The sequence below is a fragment of the Bubalus bubalis genome, chromosome 9, assembly GCF_019923935.1.
Source record: "Bubalus bubalis isolate 160015118507 breed Murrah chromosome 9, NDDB_SH_1, whole genome shotgun sequence".
Lineage (NCBI taxonomy): Eukaryota > Metazoa > Chordata > Mammalia > Artiodactyla > Bovidae > Bubalus > Bubalus bubalis.
In genome coordinates this window covers 91,556,833-91,570,348 of record NC_059165.1, presented here as the reverse complement: position 1 = coordinate 91,570,348, position 13,516 = coordinate 91,556,833, and positions in this window count along the sequence as shown.

Here is a 13,516-nt window from a genome sequence, read left to right as displayed (position 1 = left end):
ATTCTTGCCTGGAGAATCCCATGGACAGAGGAACCTGGTAGGCTACAGTGCATAAACTCCCAAAGAGTTGGACACAACTGAAGTGACTTCGCACGCACCCTGGTGGTCCAGTGGCTGAGACTCCATTCTTCCAATGCAGGGACTCAGGTTCCATCCCTGGTCAGGGAAGTGGATCCTACATGCCACAAGTAAGAGTTTGAATGCTACAACTAAAGATCTCTAGTGCCGAAATGAAGATCAAAGATCCCGTATGCCACAACTAAGACCCAACACAGCCAAATAAATAAAATAAATATTTTTCTAAAATAAAATTTATAGAGCAGCTACTATGTTCCAAGTCACACACAGTAAGCATTTAATGTGGTTAATTTCATTCACATGTTAGTTGTTATTTCTCACTTCTGCTTTCCAGATAAAGAAACTGAGGCAGAGGACTAACACTAGGGGATTGGAATCTGGGGATGTTGGACATTTGACCCAGAGCTTCTCCCTACCTAAGCAGTGAGGGTGACAGTCATTCATTTCATCCTCATTCATTCTCCCCTGGGAGGATGTTGTCAGAAATGCAGAATCACAACCCACTGGAGACCAGAGGCATCAGAATCTGCCTTTAAATTTACTAATTCATACTTATTTATTTGTTTTTGGCTGTGCTGGGTCTTCCTTGCTGCATGTGGGCTTTCTCTAGTTGTGGAAATCAGGGGCTACCCTCTAGTTGACATTTGCTGGTTTCTCTGCGGTGGCTGCAGTCCATGGGGTCGCAAAGAGTTGGACACGACTGAGCAACTTAAACAACCACATTGGGGTGGCCTCTCTTGTTGCAGAGTATGGGCTGTAGCATGCTCAGGCTTCAGTGGGTGTGCCTCTCGGGCTTAGTTACTCTAAGACATGTGGAATCTTCCGGGACCAGAGATAGAACCTGTGTCCCCTGCACTGGCAGGCGCTCTTAACCACTGGACCACCAGGAAAGTCCAGAATCTGCCTTTAAACAAGCTCCCCATGGTATGTGAGTTTGCACTACAGATCCAGGAGCACGCACTGAAATGTAATTGGAGTCTGATGGTCCTGGGTTTGAATCTTCCTTTTGCAAGCTGCAGGGATATGGACAAGTCTATCCAAGCCTTTGCAACCTTCCCTATAAATTAGTGAGAAATACCAGTACTTGTTTCCTAGGGGTTGTTTAGTCTAGGAATTGTCTGCATTTCCTTTTGCTTTTGTAACAAATCACTACAAACTTGGTGGCTTGAAATCTATTTTGACCATTCTGGAGGTCCAAACACGCATATGGATCTCACAGGGCTAAAATCCAAATACAGTACAATCAGGGACTTCCCTGCGGGTCCAGTGGCTAAGACTCTGTGCTCCCAGTGCAGGGGGCCTGGGTTCCACCCCTGGTCAGGGAACTGGATATGAGACACTGCAACAAAGAGTTCGCATGCCACAACAAAAGATCCCATGTGCTGAAACTAAGACCCAACACAGCCAAACAAATAAATACATTCTTAGAAGAAACAAATATAGTATGGGCCGAATGGCATTCCTTCTAGAGGATCGCAAGCAGAATCAGTTTCCTTGCCTTTTCCAGTTCCTAGAAGCCACCTGCATTCCCTGGCTTGTGGCTCATCCTCCACCTTCAAAGCTGCAACAGCATTCTGGGTCCTTCTCACATTATTGTCATCACATCTCCTCTGATTCTCCTGTTCTCCTTTTATAGATCGGATCAGATCAGTCGCTCAGTCGTGTCCGACTCTTTGCGACCCCATGAATTGCAGCACTCCAGGCCTCCCTGTCCATCACCAACTCCCGGAATTCACTCAGACTCATGTCCGTCGAGTCAGTGATGCCATCCAGCCATCTCATCCTCTGTCGTCCCCTTCTCCTCCCGCCCCCAATCCCTCCCAGCATCAGAGTCTTTTCCAATGAGTCAACTCTTCACATGAGGTGGCCAAAGTACTGGAGTTTCAGCTTCAGCATCATTCATTCCAAAGAAATCCCAGGGCTGATCTCCCTCAGAATGGACTGGTTGGGTCTCCTTGCAGTCCAAGGGACTCTCAAGAGTCTTCTCCAACACCACAGTTCAAAAGCATCAATTCTTCGGCGCTCAGCCTTCTTCACAGTCCAACTCTCACATCCATACATGACCACAGGAAAAACCATAGCCTTGACTAGACGCACCTTTGTTGGCAAAGTAATGTCTCTGCTTTTGAATATGCTATCTAGGTTGGTCATAACTTCCCTTCCAAGGAGTAAGCGTCTTTTAATTTCATGGCTGCAGTCACCATCTGTAGTGATTTTGGAGCCCAGAAAAATAAAGTCTGACACTATTTCCACTGTTTCCCCATCTATTTCCCATGAAGTGGTGGGACCGGATGCCATGATCTTCGTTTTCTGAATGTTGAGCTTTAAGCCAACTTTTTCACTCTCCGCTTTTACTTTCATCAAGAGGCTTTTTAGTTCCTCTTCACTTTCTGCCATAAGGGTGGTGTCATCTGCATAACTGAGGTTATTGATATTTCTCCCGGCAATCTTGATTCCAGCTTGTGCTTCTTCCAGTCCAGCGTTTCTCATGATGTACTCTGCATACAAGTTAAATAAACAGGGTGACAATATACAGCCTTGACGTCCTCCTTTTCCTATTTGGAACCAGTCTGTTGTTCCATGTCCAGTTCTAACTGTTGCTTCCTGATCTGCATACAGATTTCTCAAAGGCAGGTCAGGTGGTCTGGTATTCCCATCTCTTTCAGAATTTTCCACAGTTTCTTGTGATCCACACAGTCAAAGGCTTTGGCATAGTCAATAAAGCAGAAATAGATGTTTTTCTGGAACTCTCTTCCTTTTTCCATGATCCAGCAGATGTTGGCAATTTGATCTCTGGCTCCTCTGCCTTTTCTAAAACCAGCTTGAACATCAGGAAGTTCACGGTTCACATATTGCTGAAGCCTGGCTTGGAGAATTTTGAGCATTACTTTACTAGCGTGTGAGATGAGTGCAATTGTGCAGTAGTTTGAGCGTTCTTTGGCATTGCCTTTCTTTGGGATTGGAATGAAAACCGACCTTTTCCAGTCCTGTGGCCACTGCTGAGTTTTCCAAATTTGCTGGCATATTGAGTGCAGCACTTTCACAGCATCATCTTTCAGGATTTGGAATAGCTCAACTGGAATTCCATCACCTCCACTAGCTTTGTTCGTAGTGATGCTTTCTAAGGCCCACTTGACTTCACATTCCAGGATGTCTGGCTCTAGGTCAGTGATCACACCATCGTGATTATCTGGGTTGTGAAGATCTTTTTTGTACAGTTCTTCTGTGTATTCTTGCCATCTCTTCTTAATATCTTCTGCTTCTGTTAGGTCCATACCATTTCTGTCCTTTATCGAGCTCATCTTGGCATGAAATGTTCCTTTGGTATCTCTGATTTTCTTGAAGAGATCCCTAGTCTTTCCCATTCTGTTCTTTTCCTCTATTTCTTTGCATTGATCGCTGAGGAAGGCTTTCTTATCTCTTCTTGCTATTCTTTGGAACTCTGCATTCAGTTGTTTATATCTTTCCTTTTCTCCTTTGCTTTTCGCTTCTCTTCTTTTCACAGCTATTTGTAAGGCCTCCCTAGACAGCCATTTTGCTTTTTTGCATTTCTTTTCCATGGGGATGGTCTTGATCCCTGTCTCCTGTAGAATGTCACGAACCTCATTCCATAGTTCATCAGGCACTCTATCTATCAGATCTAGGCCCTTAAATCTATTTCTCACTTCCACTGTATAATCATAAGGGATTTGATTTAGGTCATACCTGAATGGTCTAGTGATTTTCCCTACTTTCTTCAATTTAAGTATGAATTTGGCAATAAGGAGTTCATGGTCTGAGCCACAGTCAGCTCCTGGTCTTGTTTTTGCTGACTGTGTAGAGCTTCTCCATCTTTGGCTGCAAAGAATGTAATCAATCTGATTTCAGTGTTGACCATCTGGTGATGTCCATGTGTAGAGTCTTCTCTTGTATTGTTGGAAGAGGGTGTTTGTTATGACCAATGAATTTTCTTGGCAAAACTCTATTAGTCTTTGCCCTGCTTCATTCCATATTCCAAGGCCAAATTTGCCTGTTACTCCAGGTGTTTCTTGACTTCCTACTTTTGCATTCCAGTCCCCTATAATGAAAAGGACATCTTTTTTGGGTGGTAGTTCTAAAAGGTCTTGTAGGTCTTCATAGAACCGTTCAACTTCAGCTTCTTCAGCGTTACTGGTTGGGGCATAGACTTGGATTACTGTGATATTGAATGGTTTGCCTTGGAAACGAACAGAGATCATTCTGTCATTTTTGAGATTGCATCCAAGTACTGCATTTCGGACTCTTTTGTTGACCATGATGGCCACTCCATTTCTTCTGAGGGATTCCTGCCCGCAGTAGTAGATAAAATGGTCATCTGCGTTAAATTTACCCATTCCAGTCCATTGCAGCTCGCTGATTCCTAGAATGTTGACATTCACTCTTGCCATCTCTTGTTTGACCACTTCCAATTTGCCTTGATTTGTGGACCTGACATTCCAGGTTCCTATGCAATATTGCATTGATCACTGAAGAAGGCTTTCTTATCTCTTCTTGCTTTTCTTTGGAACTCTGCATTCAGATGTTTATATCTTTCCTTTTCTCCTTTGCTTTTCGCTTCTCTTCTTTTCACAGCTATTTGTAAGGGCTCCCCAGACAGCCATTTTGCTTTTTTGCATTTCTTTTCTATGGGAATGGTCTTGATCCCTGTCTCCTGTAGAATGTCACCAACCTCATTCCATAGTTCATCAGGCACTCTATCTATCAGATCTAGGCCCTTAAATCTATTTTTCACTTCCACTGTATAATCATATGCACAGAAATAGAGGGAAACAACAGAATGGGAAAGACTAGGGATCTCTTCAAGAAAATCAGAGATACCAAAGGAACATTTCATGCCAAGATGAGCTCGATAAAGGACAGAAATGGTATGGACCTAACAGAAGCAGAAGATATTAAGAAGAGATGGCAAGAATACACAGAAGAACTGTACAAAAAAGATCTTCACAACCCAGATAATCACGATGGTGTGATCACTGACCTAGAGCCAGACATCCTGGAATGTGAAGTCAAGTGGGCCTTAGAAAGCATCACTACGAACAAAGCTAGTGGAGGTGATGGAATTCCAGTTGAGCTATTCCAAATCCTGAAAGATGATGCTGTGAAAGTGCTGCACTCAATATGCCAGCAAATTTGGAAAACTCAGCAGTGGCCACAGGACTGGAAAAGGTCGGTTTTCATTCCAATCCCAAAGAAAGGCAATGCCAAAGAACGCTCAAACTACTGCACAATTGCACTCATCTCACACGCTAGTAAAGTAATGCTCAAAATTCTCCAAGCCAGGCTTCAGCAATATGTGAACCGTGAACTTCCTGATGTTCAAGCTGGTTTTAGAAAAGGCAGAGGAGCCAGAGATCAAATTGCCAACATCTGCTGGATCATGGAAAAAGGAAGAGAGTTCCAGAAAAACATCTATTTCTGCTTTATTGACTATGCCAAAGCCTTTGACTGTGTGGATCACAAGAAACTGTGGAAAATTCTGAAAGAGATGGGAATACCAGACCACCTGACCTGCCTTTGAGAAATCTGTATGCAGATCAGGAAGCAACAGTTAGAACTGGACATGGAACAACTGACTGGTTCCAAATAGGAAAAGGAGGACGTCAAGGCTGTATATTGTCACCCTGTTTATTTAACTTGTATGCAGAGTACATCATGAGAAACGCTGGACTGGAAGAAGCACAAGCTGGAATCAAGATTGCCGGGAGAAATATCAATAACCTCAGTTATGCAGATGACACCACCCTTATGGCAGAAAGTGAAGAGGAACTAAAAAGCCTCTTGATGAAAGTAAAAGCGGAGAGTGAAAAAGTTGGCTTAAAGCTCAACATTCAGAAAACGAAGATCATGGCATCCGGTCCCACCACTTCATGGGAAATAGATGGGGAAACAGTGGAAATAGTGTCAGACTTTATTTTTCTGGGCTCCAAAATCACTACAGATGGTGACTGCAGCCATGAAATTAAAAGACGCTTACTCCTTGGAAGGGAAGTTATGACCAACCTAGATAGCATATTCAAAAGCAGAGACATTACTTTGCCAACAAAGGTGCGTCTAGTCAAGGCTATGGTTTTTCCTGTGGTCATGTATGGATGTGAGAGTTGGACTGTGAAGAAGGCTGAGCGCCGAAGAATTGATGCTTTTGAACTGTGGTGTTGGAGAAGACTCTTGAGAGTCCCTTGGACTGCAAGGAGACCCAACCAGTCCATTCTGAGGGAGATCAGCCCTGGGATTTCTTTGGAATGAATGATGCTGAAGCTGAAACTCCAGTACTTTGGCCACCTCATGTGAAGAGTTGACTCATTGGAAAAGACTCTGATGCTGGGAGGGATTGGGGGCGGGAGGAGAAGGGGACGACAGAGGATGAGATGGCTGGATGGCATCACTGACTCGAAGGACATGAGTCTGAGTGAATTCCGGGAGTTGGTGATGGACAGGGGGGCCTGGCATTCTGCAGTTTGTGGGGTCGCAAGGAGTCGACATGACTGAGCGACTGATCTGATCCGATCTGATGCAATATTGTTCTTTACATCATCGGACCTTGCTTCTATCACCAGTCACATCCACAGCTGGGTATTGTTTTTGCTTTGGCTCCGTCCCTTCATTCTTTTTGGAGTTATTTCTCCACTGATCTCCAGTAGCATATTGGGCACCTACTGACCTGGGGAGTTTCTCTTTCAGTATCCTATCATTTTGCCTTTTCATACTGTTCATGGGGTTCTCAAGGCAAGAATACTGAAGTGGTTTGCCATTCCCTTCTCCAGTGGACCACATTCTGTCAGATCTCTCCACCATGACCCGCCCATCTTGGGTTGCCCCACAGGCATGGCTTAGTTTCATTGAGTTAGACAAGGCTGTGGTCTTAGTGTGATTAGATTGACTAGTTTTCTGTGAGTATGGTTTCAGTGTGTTTGCCCTCTGATGCCCTTTTGCAACACCTACCGTCTTACTTGGGTTTCTCTTACCTAGGACCCTGTAATTACCTGTTGTTGTCCAACTCTTTGCGACCCCATGGACTGCAGCACTCCAGGCTTCCCTGTCCTTCACTGTCTCCCACAGTTTGCTCAAACTCATGTCCGTTGAGTCAGTGATGCCATCCAACCATCTCATCCTCTGTCGACCCCTTCTCCTCCTGCCCTCAGTCTTTTCCAGCATCAGGGTCTTTTCCAATGAGTCAGCTCTTCGCATCAGGTGGTGGAGCTCCCAAGTATTGGAGCTTCAGCTTCAGCATCAGTGCTTCCAATGAGAATTCAGGGTTGATTAGGCAGTGCTCATCCAAATAATCCAGGATCATCTCCCCATCTCAAGGTCCTTACTTTAATCACATCTGCAACATCTCTTTTGCACAAACGTTACCATGTTCACAGGTTATCAGGATCAGGACATGGTCATCTTTAAGGTGAACTATTCAACAGATCACGGGGGTTAAAATCTCAGTCCGAGAGAACTGAAGTCCTATTTCTCCATAGGGCAACTAAACTGCCACATGAATCCATAAAAACAACCTCGACTCTTACTTTAGATCATACACACACACAAAGAAATCTTAAAATTTAAAAAAATGACATAAAAAAGAAATCTTAAAATTAATTGTATCCCTAAATGTAAAAACTAAACTACGAAGCTTTTTAAAGACAACATAGGAGTTTTTGGTTTTTCGTTTTTTTTTTTTTTTTTTTTTTTACAACTCTGAGATACCTTTTAACACAATAATCAGAAGCTATTAAAAACCAGGCGACCTAGAGCAAGCAATTTGATTTTTCCAGACCTTAGGTTACTCATCTGTATAATGGGAATCCCAACAGTGTTTGATTTATAAACAGAGCTGCTGTGAAGATTGCGAAGATGACATACAGAACATGGCATGTGAAGAGCACTCAGTAAGGGGCTTCCCTGGTAGTCCGGTGGTTAAGCGTCTGCACTGTCCATGCAGGAGGTGCAGGTTCAATCTCTGGTTGGGGAACTAGGATCCCGCACACTGCATGGCATGGCCAAAAGATTTTTTAAAAAACAACATGGACACATAAAAGCACTCAGCAAATATTACCAATGATTTTTATAAGAGGGAAGTGCTTGGGGGACTCAGAATAGACTACAACCAGTATGGAAAAGGTAGTCAGGGAGGGCTTCCTGGAGGAAGAAGATTTCTTTAGAGATATTGGGTAGAGGCCTCTTCCAGTAGAAATGAATACCTGGACAAAGGTCTGGAGGTAATAAGGCAAGAATAGTTTCAAGTAGCTAAGGGAGAGTGGGCAAAATGGGTGGAGAAAAGAGATGAGGCTTCTAAGAATCCCAGGAGCCTCCTGATCTTCAATGTACAGACAAAGTAGTCTGATAGCACTTTACTCTCAGGGAAGTGGGGGTGGGTCTCTAGCATTTTCTGACTGTGTGATTTGGGGCCAGTCCCTTTATCTTCATTTGAGACTATAAGCAATATGACCCTTATTTCACAGTGCTAAACTGGAATTTTCACTATCAAATATTTAGAAAAGATGATAATGATAACCCAACGAACACAGTGTGTTATTCTATTAGTTAGCTACTGCTGCCTAACAAATTACACCAGAATTTAGTTGCTTAAAACAACAAACAAGGCTCCCCTTGTGGTCCAGTGGTTAAGAATCCATCTGCTAATGCAGGGGACACGGGTTCAATCCCTGGTATAGGAAGATTCAACATGCCACGGAGCAACTAAGCCCATGTACCACAGCTACTGAGCCTATGGTCTAGAGTCTTGCAGCCACAACTACTGAAGCCTGAGCACCAGGATCCTGGGCTCCCCAACAAGAGAAGCCACCCAATGAGAAGTCCGAACACCACAATTAGAGAGCTGCCCCTGCTCACTGCAACTAGAGAAAGCCTGCATGCAGCAACAAAGACCTGACACAGCCAAAAATATATTAATTAATTTAAAAAATGAAAAAAATACAACAACAACAAAGACTAGGATTTCCCTGGTAGTCCAGTGACTAAGATTCCACATTCCCAATGCAGGGGCCGTGGGTTTGATCCCTGGTCAGGGACCTAGATCCCACATAACACAACCAAAAAAATAAATAAAAGATTCCACATTTTGCAACTAAGATCCAGTGCAGCCAAATAAATACATATAAAAAAAAACAGAAAATATTTATTGTTGTTGTTCAGTTGCTAAGTTGTGTCCTGCTCTTTGAGACCTCATGGACTGCAGCACTCTGGACTTCCCTATTCTTCCACCTCCTGGAGCTTGTGCAAACTCATGTGCAATCCAACCATCTCATCCTCTGTTGTCGCCTTATCCTGCCTTCAATCTTTGCCAGCATTAGGGTCTTTTCCAATTAGTCAGCTCTTCACATCAGTTGGCCAATTGGAACTTCAGCTTCAGCATCAGTCCTTCCAATGAATATTCAGGGTTTATTTCCTTTAGGATTGACTCGTTTGATCTCCTTGCAGTCCAAGGGACTCTCAAGAGTTTTCTTCAGCACCACAATTTGAAAGCATCTATTCTTTGGCACTCAGTCTTCTTTATGGTCCAACTCTCACATCCGTACATGACTGCTGGAAAAACCATAGCTTTGACTATATGGACCTTTGTCAGCAAACATTTATTATCTTATGCAGATTCATAGAGTCAGGGGTCTGGGATGTTCTGGCTCAGGATCTCTTGTGAGACCGATGCAGCCAGGACCGCATCATCTGAAGGCTCAGATAAGGCTGGAGGAGCCTCTTCCATGGCAGCTCCCTTCCATGGCAGCTCCGTCCCACGGCTGTTGACTGGAGGCCTCAGCTCCTCCTCACAGGGCCCTCTCCGTATCACCACTTGGGCACCCTCACAACATGGTGGCTGGCTTCCCCCAGACGGAGTCATTCAAAAGCAAGAGCATAGGGCCTTCCCTGATGGTCCAGTGGTTAAGAATCTGCTTACCAATGCAAGGGACATAGGTTCAAGCCCTAGTCAAAGAACTAAGATCCCATATGCTGCAGAGCAACTAAGACGTTGATCCGCAATCAGCCACAGCTAAGACCTGACACAGACAGAAATAAATATGTAAAACAAAATCGAGAGCATGAAGGAAAATGCAACGTCTTTTATGATCTAGTCTCAAAGTTGCACACTACCACTTCTGCCCTACTCCATTTGTTAAAAGTGAGTCACTAAGTCCAGCCCACATTCAATGGTAGGGGAATTAGGTTCTACCTTTGGAAAGCAGGAGTGTCAAACACTTTATGCATATATTTATTTTGTTTGTATCTGGCCGTGCTGCGCCACAAGTGAGATTTTAGTTCCACAACCAGGGATGGAACCTGTGTCCCCTGTGGTAAAAGTGCAGAGTCCTAACCACTGGACCACCAGGGAAGTCCTGGACATATTTTTAAACCACCACAACCCTACACCTATAGTCAACAATTTTTTAATACTTATTTTTGTTTATTTGGCCGTGGTTGCTCCTAGTTGCAGCACGCAGAATCTTAAATCTTACTTGCAGCATGTGGGATCTAGTTTCCTGAAAGTGAGAGTCACTCAGTCCTGTCTGACTTTTTGCGGCCCATGGACTATACAGTCCATGGAATTCTCCAGGCCAGAATACTGGAATGGGTAACCTTTCCCTTCTCCAGGGGATCTTCCCAACCCAGGGATTGAACCCAGGTCTCCCACATTGCAGGTGGATTCTTGACCAGCTGAGACACAAGGGAAGCCCAAGACTACTGGAGTGGGTAGCCTATCCCTTCTCCAGATCTTCCCGACCCAGGAATCGAACTGGGGTCTCTTGCATTGCCGGCGGATTCTTTACCAACTGAGCTATCAAGGAAGCCCAGGGAAATTTCCTGACCAGGGCTCTAACCAAGGAGCCTGGCATGGGGAGCCCAGAGTCTTAGTCACTGGACTACCAGGAAAGTTGCTAACAATGGTTAATATTTTTGCATATGTGCTTTATATTCCTGTGTGAATATATATGCATTTGCTTTTAAACATTTGAAAGTAAGTTTCATACATCCATCATCACACGTCACCCTAAATACTAAATACTTCGTCACACTAAATACTTCGGCATTTCTCAAGAATCAGTCAGTTCAGTCAGTCAGTCAATTCAGTCGATCAGTCGTGTCCGACTCTTTGCGACCCCATGAATCGCAGCACGCCAGGCCTCCCTGTCCATCACCAACTCCCGGAATTCACTCAGATTCACGTCCATCGAGTCAGTGATTTCATCCAGCCATCTCATCCTCTGTCGTCCCCTTCTCATCCTGCCCCCAATCCCTCCCAGCATCAGTCTTTTCCAATGAGTCAACTCTTCGCATGAGGTGGCCAAAGTACTGGAGTTTCAGCTTCAGCATCATTTCCTCCAAAGAAATCCCAGGGCTGACCTCCTTCAGAATGGACTGGTTGGATCTCCTTGCAGTCCAGGGGACTCTCAAGAGTCTTCTCCAATACCACAGTTCAAAAGCATTAATTCTTCAGCGCTCAGCCTTCTTCACAGTCCAACTCTCACATCCATACATGACCACAGGAAAAACCATAGCCTTGACTAGACAGACCTTTGTTGGCAAAGTAATGTCTCTGCTTTTGAATATGCTATCTAGGTTGGTCATAACTTCCCTTCCAAGGAGTAAGCGTCTTTTAATTTCATGGCTGCAGTCACCATCTGCAGTGATTTTGGAGCCCAGAAAAATAAAGTCTGACACTATTTCCACTGTTTCCCCATCTATTTCCCATGAAGTAGTGGGACCGGATGCCATGATCTTCATTTTCTGAATGTTGAGCTTTAAGCCAACTTTTTCACTCTCCGCTTTTACTTTCATCAAGAGGCTTTTTAGTTCCTCTTCACTTTCTGCCATAAGGATGGTGTCATCTGCATATCTGAGGTTATTGATATTTCTCCCGGCAATGTTGATTCCAGCTTGTGCTTCTTCCAGTCCAGCGTTTCTCATGATGTACTCTGCATACAAGTTAAATAAACAGGGTGACAATATACAGCCTTGACGTCCTCCTTTTCCTATTTGGAACCAGTCAGTTGTTCCATGTCCAGTTCTAACTGTTGCTTCCTGATCTGCATACAGATTTCTCAAAGGCAGGTCAGGTGGTCTGGTATTCCCATCTCTTTCAGAATTTTCCACAGTTTCTTGTGATCCACACAGTCAAAGGCTTTGGCATAGTCAATAAAGCAGAAATAGATGTTTTTCTGGAACTCTCTTCCTTTTTCCATGATCCAGCAGATGTTGGCAATTTGATCTCTGGCTCCTCTGCCTTTTCTAAAACCAGCTTGAACATCAGGAAGTTCACGGTTCACATATTGCTGAAGCCTGGCTTGGAGAATTTTGAGCATTACTTTACTAGCGTGTGAGATGAGTGCAATTGTGCAGTAGTTTGAGCATTCTTTGGCATTGCCTTTCTTTGGGATTGGAATGAAAACTGACCTTTTCCAGTCCTGTGGCCACTGCTGAGTTCTCCAAATTTGCTGGCATATTGACTGCAGCACTTTTCACAGCATCATCTTTCAGGATTTGGAATAGCTCAACTGGAATTCCATCACCTCCACTAGCTTTGTTCGTAGTGATGCTTTCTAAGGCCCACTTGAATAGGGACATTGAATTATATGCTACCTTTACCACACAAAGAAAATTCATATTTATGCCATGATGTTGTTTAATATTCAGTCCATTTCCAATTTTCTTCATTGTTCTATGAAGTTTTTGCCGCTTTTTCTTTTGAACCAGGATCAAATCAAGGTTCATGCACTGCAAGTAAAGATTACATTATTCTAGTCCATTTTGATGAAAATCTCATTTATTTTTAGCACTTTGACTTTCTCGAGCAACCAGGTAAGCTGGTTTGAAGAAAGTCTCACATTCTGGATTTGTCTATTTCCTTGTCAGGCTGTTTTTTTTTTTTTTTTTTTTTTTTTTTTTAAAGTTTGAGTCGGCCACAAAGCATGTGAGATCTTAGTTCCCTGACAAGGGATTGAAGTTGCAGCCCCTGCAGTGGAAGTGAGAAGTCTTAACCACTGGACCACCATGAAATTCCCATGAGGCTGTTTTATTGTTTCTCTATCCTTTGTAATTCTCATGAATTTAGACCTAGAGGCTTAATGCAATTGTCTTTTACTTTAAAATGTTATTTTCTATCGTAAAAGTCAAAGAACCCCGTTAAAGAGAGTTGAGAAAGAGGAGAAAAATCCCCTATAATCCCCCAACCCTAAATAACCAGTGTTAGAATTCTTTCCTTCTTCCTTACCTTGTTTTTTCCACAGCATGTTTTCTACCTATCGTAAACCAGTGGGCAGATAGCATCATCTATTGCATTTAAAAATTTTATTTACTGATTTATGACTGTTTTGGGTCTTTGCGGCTGTGCTCGGGCTTTCTCTAGTTATGGTGTGCAGGCTTCTCATCACAGTGGCTTCTCTTGTGGGGGAGCATAGGTCTTAGGGCGGGGGGGCTTTAA